The sequence below is a fragment of the Crocodylus siamensis genome, chromosome 1, assembly GCF_052110815.1.
Source record: "Crocodylus siamensis isolate JL-2025a chromosome 1, ASM5211081v1, whole genome shotgun sequence".
NCBI lineage: Eukaryota > Metazoa > Chordata > Crocodylia > Crocodylidae > Crocodylus > Crocodylus siamensis.
Window position 1 is genome coordinate 1,158,528 of NC_143395.1, and position 16,940 is coordinate 1,175,467.

The window sequence follows — 16,940 nt, forward strand, 5'->3', positions numbered from 1 at the left end:
ATCAGCATAGGCAGTCTTAAAAAACAGTCCAAAGACTTCCAAGTGCCAGCTTTTTGTAACCCTCAGAGCTCAAACCAGGAACGGGGTCACAGAACCAGACAGCCTCGTCACTGAAACAGACCCAACATCTTCACAACGCAAAAATGACTAATTACACACACGTAACAGTATTTTTTTTAATTTAAAGTGAAGTAGCTAAATACTTTTTCAAAACCAGTATCTGTTGGGAAGATTTCCAGCCCTCTGCAGCAACAGCCAAATTTAAGGCCTGGATAACAGAAGAGAAAGAGGGCAATATCTTGCTTATCTTGCTGGGATCCTATGACCCCAGCTGACTTCCTGCCCTTTGGGCAGGGGGCTGGACTCGATGATCTCCCGAGGTCCCTTCCAGCCCTGATGTCTATGAAATCTATGAAATCTATAAAATTTAAGATGGTCAGGGATTAGCACCCTCTTTTATCCTAAGAGTTAGCCTGACTTTTACCCACCTAAATATCTACATACAAGTATTTGGCTTAAGTGACTCCACATACAGCAGAACCTCAATTCAGATGAAACTTTAGCCTAACAGTTCATGTGGTTTTTATCCCTGGGGAATACAGTTATGCTGTCAGAAACTAAGAGCCAAGGAGCATGATTCAGACCCAAGTTGCTATGTTTTGATAACAGCACATACAGGGAGTCTACACAAAGCTCCAGAGCATCTCTCTGCCCGATTCAGTCCCGCCAGTTCAAACCCAACATGGCACAAGCAAGTTTCATTACAAGGTTTTTCTTGCACACACCACATCCATTTACAAACAATATTTTAAAAAGTAATTTAAAAAACCCCCAAAACCCTTCCATTATTAATTCATACTCAGTAGGTCACCAGAAAGCCTAATTCAGTGGTGGTGAAGTAGGGTTAATAAAAAAAGAAATCAAAAGAAAATACTTTAAAGCAGCTTTTAACCAAGGATCTCAAAGGGAAGAGTGCATTACGGGTCATAACTTCCCCCCAAATAAGTAATGGTAACATCTCTTGCATTTCAAGAATCAGTTTACCCACCACTGAAACGCAAACAGCAGTGCTACATAGAAACTTGGAGCAGAAAGTGAGGAAGTCCCGTCCAAATGAACCTGCAGGAGTGATAGCCCTTGTCTACCCAAATCAGAATATGGATAAGCACCTCCTCTTGGGCCACCGACAGGCATTACTGAACTGTACATTTGTGCCAGGAGAAAAGCCTTTATCTTGCCACAAGAGAGATCAGGAAGTTAGATGAGGAAGATCTCCCTCCTCTTAATCTAACTTGAACACAGCTGTAAGCTTCTCTCAGGACAGATACACCCAATACCGCACAGACCTCTGCTCTCCCAGCCGCTCTCCCAGAGAGAGAGAGGAAGCTGGCCTGGGGGCAAGCTGCCAGGGACCCCCGTGCAGACCTTCCTTGGAAAATGCTCCCCCACAAAAATCAGCTGATTGCCAGGGGAAGAGCTATTCTCCTGCAGCAGGAACCCCCGCAAGAGCCCCAGGAGGCTTGCCATGGCTTAACCTGTAGGACCAGAGAGAGGCAGAAGGCAGCTGCGCTGTGATGGCAAGGCTGGCCGAGTTGGGCATCCAGAGGCTGGGCTGCATATGTGTTGATTTAAAAGCTGGCAGGGCTGGGAACCACGATGGAGGGGGGGCTCTTCTTGTCATGCTTCTCCACGCCCCTAGCTTTACATCACTGTGTGTACAGCCCAGCTGGGCTGCACACGCAGGGATTTAAAAGCTGGCGGTCCCTGCGCCTCTAGCTGTGAAACTGCCTATTGACAGCCTGCCCCCTTCCTAGGCAGGGGAGAGGGCAGACTGTCAAGCAGTGAGCCCCCCAAGGGCAAGGGTGACCCCAGGAGCAGACCTCTAGTTCCCCCTGCCTGGAGAGCCCATCTATGCCTCTCTCTGGCCAGGGCGCTGAAATGCACGTGTGCTCCAACTCCTGGGCTAAGTTTCTAGCAATGGAAATTTTACAGAAATACTTCTCACTGGAAATTATACCGTCTTAGGAGGAGGTGGTATCTTACTGACTAGAAGCAATGAGGACTGCAACTGAAAAGAGGGAGCCGCCCCTAGCAAAGTGTCCATTTTCACTACACCAGGTTATTTAGTCCACGTTGATGGAGGAAAGAGCAGCTCACGCAGAAACTTTGCACCACTTCCTACAGCACTTCAGCAGATGCGTCTTGGAGCTCTCATCTGACTATCGACTCCACTCAGCTTGCAAGATTAGACTATATCACCGCACAATGCTTCAGGGCACACACTGGAAATTACCAAACCAAATAAGCCTCAAGAACTTACGATTATAGCGTGCAAGGGTTCGACTTAACTACAGACGCAAGGGAATACTGAATCAAGACTGATATTAGGATCCCTCCACAAGGCAAAGACAAATTAAAAGATACTCACTGGTCCCTCCAGAACCGTTAAAGCCCTTTGGGTTAATAATGTGATATTCTGGGAGAAGAGCCATACAACAAATGGCCTTTTCTTGTATTCCACAGTTCACAGATCATTCTTTTGATCTACTAAGCTAAAACATACTTGAAAAACTTCAGCTGGCAGGATGCCCATCTGACACGCTCCTGAATAATCAGTGAGCGTGTCTGAGAGCATACTGCCTGCGTGACATTCATCATCGTGTCCGACAGTGCAAAACTGCCTTCTGGACAGCACACGTCATCACGTGGACAGCATGCAACATCACAGCAGAGGCAATACAAGGAATAAGCCACCAGCAATACTGTACAAAAAGAAAGAGGCAGAAAACAGATAAAAATTATTTCCTCCCCAAGTAAAAAGAGGCCAAACTACAAACTGCTGAATATACTGAATATCTGAAGGCCCTTCACTACAGCCGTTACAAACAATACCAGTAGAATAGGCAGTGACACTCCCTGGGCATATCTACACATGCATTTAAGCATGCCTAGATGCACACTGAACCATGCTTAAATTTAACAGTCTTAATGTGCATTAAGTAGGTTTAGGCAGGTATCTACATGTGCAGGCATTAAAGTGTTGGCACTAAAGTTAGTCCCAAATCAGTTCAAACACACAGCGTTAATGCACTTTAACTATTCACACCTACATTTGATACCTGCATAGGCACAAATAGCCTAAATTCACCATTTTTAATACGCAGTAAGGTTGCACATGCGTAGACGTGCACCCTTAATGCTCATTAACTTAGGCTAATGTGCATTAAAGCATTGCGTGTAGATGCACCCTCTGTGCTTTAAATAAATGCCACTGAGCTGTAATTAAAAAAAGTGAACTAGGAAAACAAATTAAATGGGTGTCATAGTATCAGGGGGAAGACATGAGCAAGGAACTAAAGCTTATTAGTTTAAGGATTTGTAATCAGCATTGTCTACTTCAAATCACTGAGGTCCCCAGGATCCTTGGCACCATCTTCCTGAAAAAGAACTGGCTGAATTTTCTTTTATCTACCCAAACAAGAGCCAGCTGTTGTCACTGGGTGAGTCTACATATTCATTAACGTGCAGTGGTTACTGCACATTTAATTTAGTAGTTGTATAATCAAGTACTATATAAATACAGAATAACCAGAGTTACTGCGTAGTAGCACCAGCGAATGGCTTTTTAGTGACCCTACTGTGCAGAAGCAGATGAGCACTGCTTGTACTATGATGCGCTACTGTGCAATATTAGGCTCCTGAGCAGTTAGCATCTCATGTAGGCATGCCCACTGATCCCAAATGAAAGAGCCTAAAAATTACACTGCCATTCATAATAGTCCCTCCTGGGAATGAACATACTTGTACGGAAGGAAAGAAAGGCATGGATCAATGAAATGTGCTGAAAGGAGGGACTAAATCTGGTCAATTCAGCTTTGTGTTTTTACAACAGACCTGTACTGTCCAGCCAAGCATCTAGCTGCAAAATCTCATTTACCATATTTACTTGATTTCAAGACGAGATTTTTTCCCTCCATTTAACATGGGGAAAAGAGCCCCTCATCTTAGAGTCACGTACAAGGCACTAGGGGGGCAGGCAGCCTCTGCTCCCCCCTCCACCTCCCCCTGCCCCTTGCTTATTTTTGTTTCAGCACCAGCAGGCTCCATCCCTGCTCCAACCTGGGGCACAGAGCATGGCCCCAACCCCAGGCACAGAGAATGGCCCCAACCCAGCCCTGTAGTAGCAGTGATAATGTTTGCCGCCGCCGCTGCTGCTAAGGGTTTGGCTGGAGCCCCGGCTAGAACAGGAACAGAACCTGCTGGTGTCAGAGCAAAAGTCGGGGGGAGAAAAGGAGACAGGAGACCCCTGAGACTGCATGGAGCAGCAGCACAAAGGGGCAAGCTGCTCAACACCCCCCAACCGCCTGCTCCCCACCACCACCTGCTGCAATGGTGGAAGGCATGAATACTTACTGGAGGGGAGGGGTCATCTTAAATTCAGGGTCATCTTGGATTCAGGTAAATTCAGTAAACATATTGATTATATGCAGATTAAATGCATCTTTCAACAGAGCAGCCCATGTTTGGAAGCCCATTCAGTCCTGGTGCAGTTTTTAACTACTAGCGGCAATTTGCAAAGAGAAAGGGGGCAAAAGCGTGAGCCCCTCGACAATGGCAAATGATTCTGGTAACAAATCTAGCTCATTGTTTCCCCAAGCACTCCAAAGGAAGGAAAGCAAAGTATGAGGAAAGAGAGTTTTCTCCACCCCTTAAAGACAGGAAGTGAAAGAAATGCAAGAAAAGAACAAAAATATTTTGGTATTACCCTCACTTGCCAAAATGTAAATCTATTATTTCACTTCGAACTTGATCTTTGTGCATCTCCAATTAAATATCAAGATTATGAAGGAACGGGTGAGTGAGGATAGGAATGGAATATAGGAAAGGAATTTTCTACCACAAAAAAATTGAAATAGATCAGAGCAAACACTACTTAAAATCGTCTTAGATTCACATACCTCTATCTACTGTGTGGCAGGTGTTTTCAAAGTGTAATATTTACTTGCAAAAAAATCATATTTTTCTGTGAAAACCTGGACCTAACAGTAATAGACAGCACCTGCAGTTGTTAGAAAAAAAACCTAATTCATTCTCAGTTTCCTCAATTTATTTTATACATTTAACACTGGGTGTTTAGTTTGTTTCATCATTTCCCCATGCTGAGAAGACCTTTATAAAAACCATCTATACAAGAGCAGAGAAACCTTACAAAGAAAAGTTTAAGGAACTGAAAAAGTTCAGGACTTTCTTTTTAAAGTTCCCTGTCAAATATCTTAACATGTTTTATGCACTTTAAAACAAATAATGACATTTGCCAACTTGGCTTAAAAAATCTCCCAATCAGCAATAAAGAAATTAGATAATTACTTCACTTGTATTAAAATCTTTAAATCAACTTGACTAATTATTTTTAATATCTATTTTATTCAAAGTTAAGTGATATGGTCAAAAAAAACCATTAGAAACAAACTGAATGAAAGTAGGTGGAAAAAGGTAAGATGTAGCTCTAAAAGCCAATGATTAGAAACAAACTATTGATACTTTAATAAATCATTTTAAGTGCAATATATGATTTGATAAACATTTTCTTATGCATCCAGCATTATATAAACTCTCACAAATTTTAATGCCTTTTTGTTCATGGCAATTTAAGTCCAATTTCTATCTGAATACAGCTTGACACAAACAATGAAGAAAAAAAACACTATAATCATCCAACTATTATCCACAACTTTTTGTTAAAAGTAATATAAATATATATGACATATTAATATTACATATTATAAATATAAAAAATGAAGTGTGTGTCTGTATGTCACTTATAACTTGAGAATGGCTGGTCCCTATCTACTCTAAACCTTCCAAAATCACTGAATACCACCCGAGGAAAATTATAGGTGGGTGTGGGCCTTACCCCGAGATGGAGCAAAAGCGGTGGGACGCTGCATGGGGAGATCAAAGTGGCGAACATGAAACTGTGGCGGGCCGAGCCACCGCAGGAAATTTCAAAAAGGAAAAAAAAATAGCCAACCCCAAGAGAGCCAGGATCAGCAGCCCCATCAGTGTGGGCACGCTTTATAAGAGTGTGCCAGGAGCGACTGGACAGCCAGACCTCAGGATCCAGGATAAAAAGCCCAATGAAAGACAAGCGAGGGGGCGGGGGCCCGGAAGTAGCATCCCCAGCCAGCCCGGAGGGGCCGGAGAACGTAAACAGTCCCAGCAAGAAGGGGTCTCCACGACTATGCAGAACCAGAAGGGGCCTGAGAAGTGGCCCACAGAGCTGACGTGGACCAAGGAAGCTGGCAGCAGAGACAAGCCTGGCAGAACTTGGTGGAGCCAAGACATAGGCAAGTCAGACGGATGGCAAATACTGAACCTGGGGCAGAAGCGACGCAACGGGGGACAGACCAGTACTGAAGATGGACAACATGTAATTGGGAAGGAGGAAGTCCAGGTGAAGTGCTTGGAATAACAACATCTTTCACACCCAGCAGCTATCATATTGCAGGAACCAGGCATCAAAGACAGCACAGGACATCAGCCTCAGCAATGCAAGTGACAACATTAAGCTGGCGTTAGGTGGGGTGTAGGGGAGGTTGGAGCCCCACAAAGGCGGAGCAGCAGAAACAACCAAGGGGGAACGCTAAAGGGAGACGGAACCGAAACATTGTCCTCCCAATCTGGAAGCAATCATCCAAGACGTGGCAGGAAAGGCCCCTTGGTGAACAGACCTGAAGTCATTCCCATAATCAAGCTCTTCATCCCCAAGAATAACGGCGAGGCTAGAGAGGAATCTCCATACAAGACGTACCAGAGAAAGACACAGAAGATTATAGTGGGTTATTTTTCACTTGACCCTTTTTGGGGCTTCCAGTGACTATTTAAGGAAGCAAGGCTTTTCACACGGAGAGTTATACGTGCCTTGCTCCAGAACTGGTATTCGAAGAGGGTCGTATATACTAGTGCCAACAGGAAACACTGCGAACATTGTTTAAAAAGAAGGTCTACAACAAAGATCATTCATTTGGATGTCATTTAAAATGTCATTCCACATTAAATGTTAAAGGTGTTGTGCTATATTTTTTTAAAATACACAATATTTATAACCTAAATCTGTTGTACTAAGTTCTTTAAAAATAAACAAACACTGCAATTACAAAAATAATGACTTGGGCAAAGAACGGGTCCTTCCGCTAGTTTTACCACAAAAAAAAGAAAATTGTCATTTTTTTCAAGTCTAAGTAAAAATATGTTGAGTTATACAACTGAATAATAAATGCCTTACATACAGTTATGATCATGTAAAAGGAGGGCTGAAAGGGACTTCAGGTCATCTTGTCCAGTAGAGTTCAACCTCTGGCCTGCAGAGCCATGTCATCCAGCCCACGGGTCTTCCCACGTGTCCAGAAATCTGGTGTTGAGGGAGCTGAAGTAGTGTTAATTGCTGCATCTCCAAGATCTGCCCCCACATGCAGGATCTAACCCTGTGGAAGCTTTGTGCACTGGGGCCTGCAGGGTGCCACATCGGGTTGGAAATTTGGCAGCAGGGAAGCAGCAATTAACCCTGACACTGCTCCTCCACTGCCGAATTTCCAGATCGGTGGGGCACCCTGCAGGCCAGGTGAAAACAGCTCCATGGTTTGGATCTGGGCCATAGGCCAGAGGTTGAGCACTAGCAACCTTACCTATTTCAAACAAACTGCATGGAAAATCTTGCAAAACTATCAGATATATTACTGAAAAACATCAAAGAACACCCTACCATGCCCACAAAGCTAGTGAAGCAGGGGAACAAGGGTGCTGTCAATGCTCTGCCATTAAAACACACTTGAGCAACCCAGGGAAGAGGACGCCTTGACACTGCCGAGCGTTGAGCTCGCATTCCTATGTGCTACTGGGATGTGCCCTTGATTGTGGAGACTTATCACAGTAAGCATTTACTTATTTGATGCTTTGGATAGAGGGTCTTGGCTGCATATTATTTTGGTTGAGGTAGTATCTGGGTAGAGAAAAGCAGGACAGTGATAAAATAAAGAAGGAAGCTCCTGTAACCCTAAATAATTTGCACTCTTGGCTATACCAGAAGGACAGAAAAAACCCTACAAGAGCTTTTGGGAGTATTCTTAACTAAGACAGCCTGCAATTTTTGACTTGCATTGTGTTGGCTTGGTTTGAGACACGGGCAGGTGCAGGTGGCATCTACACCTGTTAAATTTGTTGCAGACTGGAACTTCAGCTCTGGCCCTGAACATATTTATAGTGCAATTTGAATTCTTCCCATCACTGGTAGCAAATGCAACTGCTGGGAAATAAAGCAGTCTAATAGGAAGGACCTGCCTTTCCCTTTTCTGCGTACCTCCCCCAACAAGAAAACAAAAATTTAGCCTAAAGGCTATATTTAGTTGTAAATCAAAATGTTCTGTTGTTAAAAACCATGCTGGTTGATATCGGCATATTGTTAGCAACCAATGAGAATCAACCTTTCTCCAGAAAATTAATTGAAAATGTACGTTAACAATTATTATTAAAAAAATATATATCAAGATTTCCTTTTTTGGCAATTTAAAATCATGATTAAAAGTGGTGATTTAAAATCAGTTCATCCCTATAACTGTCTAGAACCTGACACCAGAATATTTAAAATGACTGAGGACGAGTTTTTAAACAATGAGGGTAACTGAGCATTAGAACAACTTTAAATATATTCTAAACCCAGACAGTACCACTAAGACGCTCCAGTCTCGCCTCCAGCACAACACAGACCACAGGACATCTGTGAATTAATGCCTATCTGAATGCCGGCACATCTTTTTGAAAAGTACGCAGTCTTGATTTAAACATTTCCAGTGGTGGTAAGCAAATCTACCACAACCCTTGTTAAATCGTTCAACGGTTTAAAGTAACTCATTATAAAAATGTATGCTTTCTTCAAAGACCTCCAATTTGTCTAGTTTTTACTTCCAGCAACTGGATCTTGTTACACTTTCGTCTGCTAGACTGGAGAGCCCTCCAGTATCAGATCTGTTCCCATGTACACGCTCAAACTGTTATCAAGAGACACCTTAGCTTTGTTTTTGTTCAACTAAACACATTGAGCTCCTCGATTTTCTCATGCTAATACATGTTTTCCAATCCTTTGATAATTTCCATGGGTTTTCTCAGAACTCTCTCCAATTTTTGCAACATCCTTCTCGATCTGTTGACACCAGAACTGGCCACAGGATATCAAAAGCAAACACACCAGAATGAAACACAGATGTAATATAACCTCCCTATTCCTATTCAATATGCTCTTGTTTATCCATTCGAGGATCAGAATAGCCCCCTTGGCCACAGCACCACGCTATGAGCTCATGCGAAGCACTGATTCTCCACCAGGCTGTTGTTCTCTGGGCTGCTTTGGGTCTTTTCAAGCATCCTGTGGGGTGCTGCTAACACTGTTAGGTGTGCAAACACGATTCACAAGCCAAACTCAGAGATTTCAAAGAGAAATTCATAGCGTTAAATCCATTCAGACCTGTTATGGTCTGAGTTATTTTCAACAGAAAAATTGCTCTTCTGTTTTTCTGCAGTCAAAGAAGAATGGAAACCTAAAGCTGGCATTTTCCTTGAGTCTAAAACAGTTAAGCACCACTGTGCTAAGCTGACTTGACTTGCAAGTTTTTCACACTCTTCTCTGAAGACTCAGGAATGTGATAGCTGCAGTGAACAGGAACCGAGCGGGGCAGAAGGTTTGAGTGGGGAAATGCACTGAGGCAGGGCTGTCAGGATCCCAATGGCCCACGGCCAAGGGCTACAGATGCGCCTGAATGGTCTAAAAGCAAAGAAAGGCACAAGAAGAGAACCTGAGACAATGCCAGGAGCTCCATATCTTCCCTAGTCACTACCTCAGTCTGCTAGCTTAAAGGTCTCTTCTTCTCTTACAAAAAAAATATTCACAAGGATCTCCATCTTCTACATAGGGGTCGGCAACCTGCGGCCTGCAGAGTCATGGCTTTGGTGGCATTTGGCAATGCACAACTTTGCTGCAGCCAGGCAGGGGTGGCTTCGGGGCTTTCCCCACTTGCAGCTGGGTAGCAGGGGCTTCAGGCTTTCCCCCTGCCTTGCCCACAGCTGGAGACAGGGAGATGCTGCGGTGGCGGCCGGGTCCTAGAGCCAACCCACATGAACCTAGAGCTGGATCGTTCCAGCCCGCTGCCAGAAAAGGGTGCCAACCCCAGGTCTAGATTACAAGCGCTCAGTTTGGTTTTGTCAACTTGGCTTGGGTCAAGTAGAAACAGACGTTTTCCTCAATAAAAGATCTTATTTTCCCTGTACAAACATGCTCTATATCACAGTGCCTAAATGTAATGGACCTGCAAACCAATCTGCTCGGTGCTGCACAAACAGAACAAAATGGCGGCCCTGGCCCCAAACACCTTACAATCCAGGTACAAACCCAGAGACAGCAGGCGACTAGACAGGGAAGTACAAGAAGTGGAGTTACGGGAGTTATGCAACACACTAGACAAAGTGATGTGATAGGGAGCAAAAAAAAAAAAAAAAAAAACACCTCTCTGGATTTTACTCAAGGCAGTGACTCAAATATCAATTTTTTTTAGCAAGCTGGTGGAAACAGAGAATCCCATTTGTTTTACTGTGATAGTTTTTGTGTAGAAATAAGAATCTATTTTTTTAGTCACTGAAACCAGCAGATTGAATTCTCACTTTACAGAGGAAGCTGGAAACTGGAGTGTTGTGTCCAACGGTGGCTTTTTATATCCTCCCCCACCCACAGTTGCAAAAGTTTTATAGTTGGGTTGGGAAAACACAGATGGCTCAATACTGATATTAAAATAACAACCTTGGGTTTGTCTCAATGAAACTTTGATCAGGAGACAGCGTCGTCAGCTAAAACTTTGCAGAATCAAGTGTTTACATGCACAGCGTATACTAGACAGCTTTGAAAAGCCTCAGTGAGACTCAGAGGCCCAGAATGCAAGGCACCATAGAGTTAGACAAGTCGTGTCCTAAAATGCTTCCGCATTCAAGAGACAAACTAAGGATACAACATAAAAGCCAAGTGATCGGGGGGGGGGGACATCAGACACATGGTAGGTTTCCTGATTTTTTTTAACTTGTTTATAGTCCTCCTGTATTAACTAAAACCTGCTTTTGGTTAAAACGTTTGGGTTTGAAATAGAGGAAAGGAAGGCACCACCAGAGCAAGAGGAGAGAATGAGGCCAGAAAGGAGCAGGGAAGTAGAAAAGGGAGGAGGAATGAGAGAGATATTCGAGGGAGAGCGGGTGGGTAGCTGCTGTCTAGAATACTGGACCTTCACGACTTTCTTACAAGTCCCCGAGTCGTGTAAAAGTTGTGATTTAGGCCTAGTCTGTGCTTTGTATTTCTGCCTACAAAACTTGGGTCTGCCAGCAGAACTGAGCGTCCACGCTCGCAATGCCTCTGTGGGGGCAGACGCCGTCCTTCTGCCAGCAGCTCCGAGAAACGGAAAGCTTTGGCCACTCAAAACAGATGTAGATAGGTCCAAGCTTTCTGCCAGCTTCCACAACCGCTCCAACAGCGGATGTCGTGCAAATTATGCTGCCTGCCCCGCTAGCAGAGCTCTGTAGGGGAGCCAAGCTGAATTGCCAGGAGCTGCTTGCAACTACCAGAAGCCACACGTGTGATGTACTATGGGGACTTCATTGTGGTGGCAACTATCTGCTGGTAAAAGACTTGTACTGTGAGCAAGCCCTTACCTTTTCTCTGCCCTTGACTGTAAGCAGCGCTCCTTCAGGAAACCCAGAGTCTTGGGTGTTTCTATAGTCTGCACACCAAGACGTCCAGAGGCTCCGTCGTTCCACTTTAAAATGATCCTGTGCCTGGCTCAGAAGAAACTCCTATGGCCATATATACATATAGAAAATTACAAGCTAAATTCTCTCTGCGTGGAAGAGATGGAATAAAAGATCTCAGAAAAAGTAACTCCACATCTCTGTGGCCAGACATTGTTTAAATTAGCAAGGTCCTGGGCTCAAGTACTCTACTTCTCTCTAATGGCCTTGCTCTGTTATCACTGCAGTCTCTGAGCAAGAGGCAGCAACAATGAACTCAAACTCTATAATTTCCTGCTAAATAAGTGTTACAGGCCTATTTAAACATGTACTGTGAGCAATCAAATCACATTTGTGATGAATGAAGAATGCCCACAGTACGGATCCCTTCAAGCTCAGTGCTAACCATGCACGGCACAGCTGCATTTTTATCGCCGCATCTTGCCATTTCTTTTATCGCTACCAGAAATGGTGGAATGGTTTGATTTCTTAACGGTCCTAATTTCCCAAGGCGCAGTTTTCAAACAGCACAATAGCTGGAGTACATGAAAACAAGGCTGTTTACTTGATTGAGGCATCACTTGTCCAACTGTTATTAAGTACCATCATTTACCTACTTAAAAGATCCAAGAACAATCCTCTTGCCTAAAACGCCATCACATCATCATTAGATAAGACATAACCGATCTAGATGGGACTGACGGATCTAAACACCACAGTTATGTAGTTTTCTGGCAAAGACTCAAGATGTGTGCATTTAAGAGAAAGTCCATTTTAAAGCAACAACTGTAACTTAGTACTTCCACCTCCCAACCCCTCCTAGCTGGTTTAGTGAGCTGTAGTCCTGACAAATGGAAGTAAACCAAAAGCTGCACATCCTTTATTCAAAGAAAAAAAGGACAGCCCTGGAAGCCTATCCCACATCTCAGTCCGAACCCTTTAAATATAAAAGTTCAAATTTCACTGGCTCATTTTAGTGCTTGCCCTGAATGAAAGGGAACAGCTCTAGTATAACTTAGGAGGTTTTCAAGGGATGGGTTTTGTAGTTTTCAAGCCATTTTCATTTTTCATGGAACATGAGCATAACCTGGCAAAAGACTTGGCGTCAGAGAGACCGTAACACTGATGAAGAGCTCGTGCAGCATGCGAGAAATGGGATGTGATGGGACATGACAACGTGCCTTAGCAAAGCCAGATGTCTGCACACGTATGAATCTGCAATCAAAATCCATAGGCATCACCCCAGGTTTCCGCATCAACTTCTCAGACGCTTCACATATAGCACCTTGTGGGCAATTCCTGGATTGTAGCTGGTGAACTTTCAAGGGTATGCTCCCTTTGCCAGAGAGGTGGAAGAGAAAAACAATAGAAAACTCAGACAGGACTCCCTACGGTTACATGCTCTAATTTATTGTCAAGATAAATCAACATTATGCCTTTTTTCCCCCCCAATAACAAATCACTGAGTGAAATTCAATAAAAAGAACAGCAACATGAATGCCCTTAAAGCTGTAGCTAAACTTCTCAAACAAAAAACACATTAGGTACAATTATGGCACGAACTAAACTACAACAGCATTTATAGGCATCTTTGTCCCACATTATTCTAATTAAGAAAATACTTAATAATTGTATCAGGGTCAGGCAATTATTTTGGACAGAGGGCCGCTTAGTGAGTTTTGGTAAGCCATTGAGAGCCGCATGACAGGCAGCCCAGGGCAGATAAGTATAACTTTTCTAAATTTTTTAGGGGCCCCGGGAGCCAGATAGAATGGCCTGGCAGGCCGCATCCAGCCCCCGGGCCAGATTTTGCCCATCCCTGAATTATATAGTGCCTAATTCCAGATCTATGCTCAGTAGACCAGCTGCCCGCAAACTGTGGCCCACTCACCAGGTGTGCGAGGAGAGCTGCCCAGCCACATGGTAACTGGCTTGTAGTCAGCATCCTTCTCCGGATGTACAAACTTTTTACCGAGCAGAACCCAGCTCTCTGTAAAAGCAGCACGAGGGAAACAAAGAACCATCAATAAAGTTAAGAATAACTAAATATTTCTCCATGAAAGGAATCACTGTATTTACCAAAGAGCTGCAGAGTAATAACTGAGAGAAGAGCTCTTTCACTTGTGATCACCTGGAGAGAGAATACCCAAGACGTGGTCACACTACAAAAAAAAGTTAAGAACTTCCTGAGCTTAAACAGCAACTATTAAATAACAGAAAATGGATTGGGACCTCTTCCGTAACCCTCCTTCAACACCAGCATCTAAGAGGTCACTACTGAACAAAAAAAGCACAGCATTAAAACTATTTCTAAAACCACTTCTCAGCTTACAGAGAACAGGCCCGTTCCAAGAAAACCCAATCCAAACACTAAGAAAACAAAACTACTTTGATTTAAGTTGCAGACTTCCGGAAAAAAATGAAGTCTTTCCATACCTGGAATAAAATCTGATTTTTTTTTGTCCACTTGTTCTCAATCATAAGCACTTAGCATAATGCTTATGGAAAGATTTTAGTCCCAAAGTACTTTAAAAGCACAACACACAGCTGCACAATGTGTTTGGTCTCCATTCCTCCCTCTTTCTAGCATCTCTTCCAAGTGCAATGAACTTCCACTAAATACCCAAGAGCATCTCCTTCAGATGACTGCACATGGTTGCCACTGCAATTTTGCTTGATCTTAAGATAAATGCCATCTCACTCAGATGATCTATATCTGCTGGTTCCATAGGGCAGCTCTTGCTCTATGTTCATTTTCCTAAACATTTGCTGTTCCTCTGAGGGTACTGAAATAGGCACCATGTTACACGTACAGTGAACAATGTCTGGACAATGGCACTGAAACAAGTTAGCGACTTAAGTCTGCTGCATGCAATGAAATAAAGGCTGCCATAGAAGTGTCATACAGAAGTCACCAAAATCATCGAGCACTTCTCATACTTTTTGCTGCAGAATTTCTTTCCAAGATCTTGGAAAAACAAAAATTGTCTGTTGGTCACTGACTGCCACTAATTGGTAGGTTAATTAAACAAAGAACCACATTATTGGTCGTTTGCTGATAAAATAAGGGGACACAGGATAATGGGGGGGAGAGAGAGAGAGAGAGAGACTCTTAAATATAAAATTATGAAGAATGGATGTGACAGGTTCACTTATTAAAACTAAATTGAAGTCAAAGCATTTTTCATCAAAATTGATGAGGACAGCATGAGCTGCAGTCTAGGGCACAAGACAAGGAAAGTAGGTGTGTACCAAGAGAGAATTTTGGGGGTGATACCGATGACCGATTTTAAACGAGCCATATCGGCTGATACTGATCCAATTCTGATATGCAGCCTGGCAGCTTGGAAAGCAGCGTCCAGCTGGTAAGCCTGTTGTGAGGGAAGGGGCATGGGGGAGGGAAGGGGCTTGGGTGGGACAGATTGAGGCCCCACCCCAGTGAGGGATGAAATGGGATTCCTGCAAGGGCAAAGCAGGGGACAGAGCATGAGCAGCTTGTCTGGAGGGTGCGGGGGCTTCCACTGCCACATGCACCCCAGGAGGGCATGGAGGGTGAGTGTCCCTGGATCTGCATGTGGGGTGAGGGTGGGCTGGGGCAGTGCCAAGCTCTTCCTAGCAGGGGACTGGGCCAAGACAGCACTGGGAGGGAGCTTTGCGGGGGGGGAAGGCTGCAGCCACAGCAAAATTTGCCATAGCCCCCTTCCAGTGCTGCTGCTGCCTGCTCCGAGCACAGCCAGGCCCAGCTCCCCTGCTGGGAAGAGCCCAGCTCAGCTCCAGCCCTAGCCTGCCCTCGCCCTGTGCACAGCTATGGGGGCACCCCCCCCCATGCCCTCCTCGGGTGCGGGCAACAGCAGGAGCTGCCACCTCCCTCCCCGGATGAGCCACTTGCGGCTCCATCCCCTGCTCTACCCCAGCTGTGCAGCACCTGCCTCAGCCCCAGCCCCACTCCCTCTCTCACCGCCAGGGCCTCAATCTGCCCTGTGCACGCACCTTCCATCACAACAGACTTACCAGCCTGACTTGGCTGCTCTTCAGCTGCTAGGCTGTGCTCCTGGCCACGTGTGGTGCACTGCAGATGCATATGCACGGGGCATTTATCAGCCACATCAGCCCAAAAAAGCTGATTGCCGATATAGTCAATTTTCCTTATATCAGTGCCAAGCCAATACAGGACTGATGTAGTGCACCTCTAAAGCAAATGAAAAATCTCATCTGAATCTCAGCTAATGACTGTGTGGCCTTGTAACTTCTCAGTGCCCGCATCCCGCAGCAGTAAATTGAAGATAGAATTCCCCTACCCTACAATGGTGCTGTGACAATGGATGTTGATAGCAAAAAAAACCCTGCAAGCAGGACAGAATTTGTAGGTAGTACACAACCACCAGACCAAAGGAGCATCATCTCGTTTCAATGATGCTTCCATAAAAAGATTAGAAAACAGCTTGAGAGATTAGAAAACAGTGAAAGAAAACAACTTGATGGGTGCTTTTAGGAAACAATGCAATTGTATCAATAAAATTATAAATGCAGATAATAAAAGGCAGCCATAAGCCAAAGCTGCAAATGAAACTCTATGGTTTCTGCTTTGAACTGGGGGAAAAAAAACCCTAAACTTAACAACAAGACCTCATTTATTAAAGAACCGAATCTTCTGACAACTGGAGAAATGCTAACTTTTCCCATGTAATTATCTCACAGTTTCTGAGGAGTGGGATTCCCACCTTGGTGACCACTTCACTGCATGACCTCAGTGATATACCTAAGCAAACCATGTTTTGCAAAGCTCCAGCTAGCCTTGCTTTACTGTCTGTCTAAAGGGCTTTTGTCTCACTACTCGCCTGTCAATTAGCAATGCCTGCCTTGCTCAGGGAGCAATACATGAAGCTGACCTAAGCTTATTACTCTCATAGCACTTTCTACCACACCCTAAGCTTGTCTCAATAGTGGGCAAGCCACTGGTCCCACTGCAGCTATACTAGTTTGATTTTCTGTTGGAGGTAGCTCTAATGCAGGTCAGGCCCCATCAATTGCTAATGCACTGGGGCTGCTAATCAAAGTGCCAATTGCGCTAACAGTTCCACCGCTATGACCTCTAGGAAAGCACATCAGTGATAGTAATCATGGAA

At 44.3% G+C, this 16,940-nt stretch overlaps 1 protein-coding gene across 2 annotated transcripts in view; it reads right to left on the bottom strand.

Annotated features, from left to right (window-relative positions):
- The window catches only part of ELP3 (elongator acetyltransferase complex subunit 3), a 122,538-nt gene that overhangs the window by 72,046 nt on the left and 33,552 nt on the right, over positions 1-16,940 (bottom strand). The gene's annotated exons all lie outside the window — the stretch shown is intronic.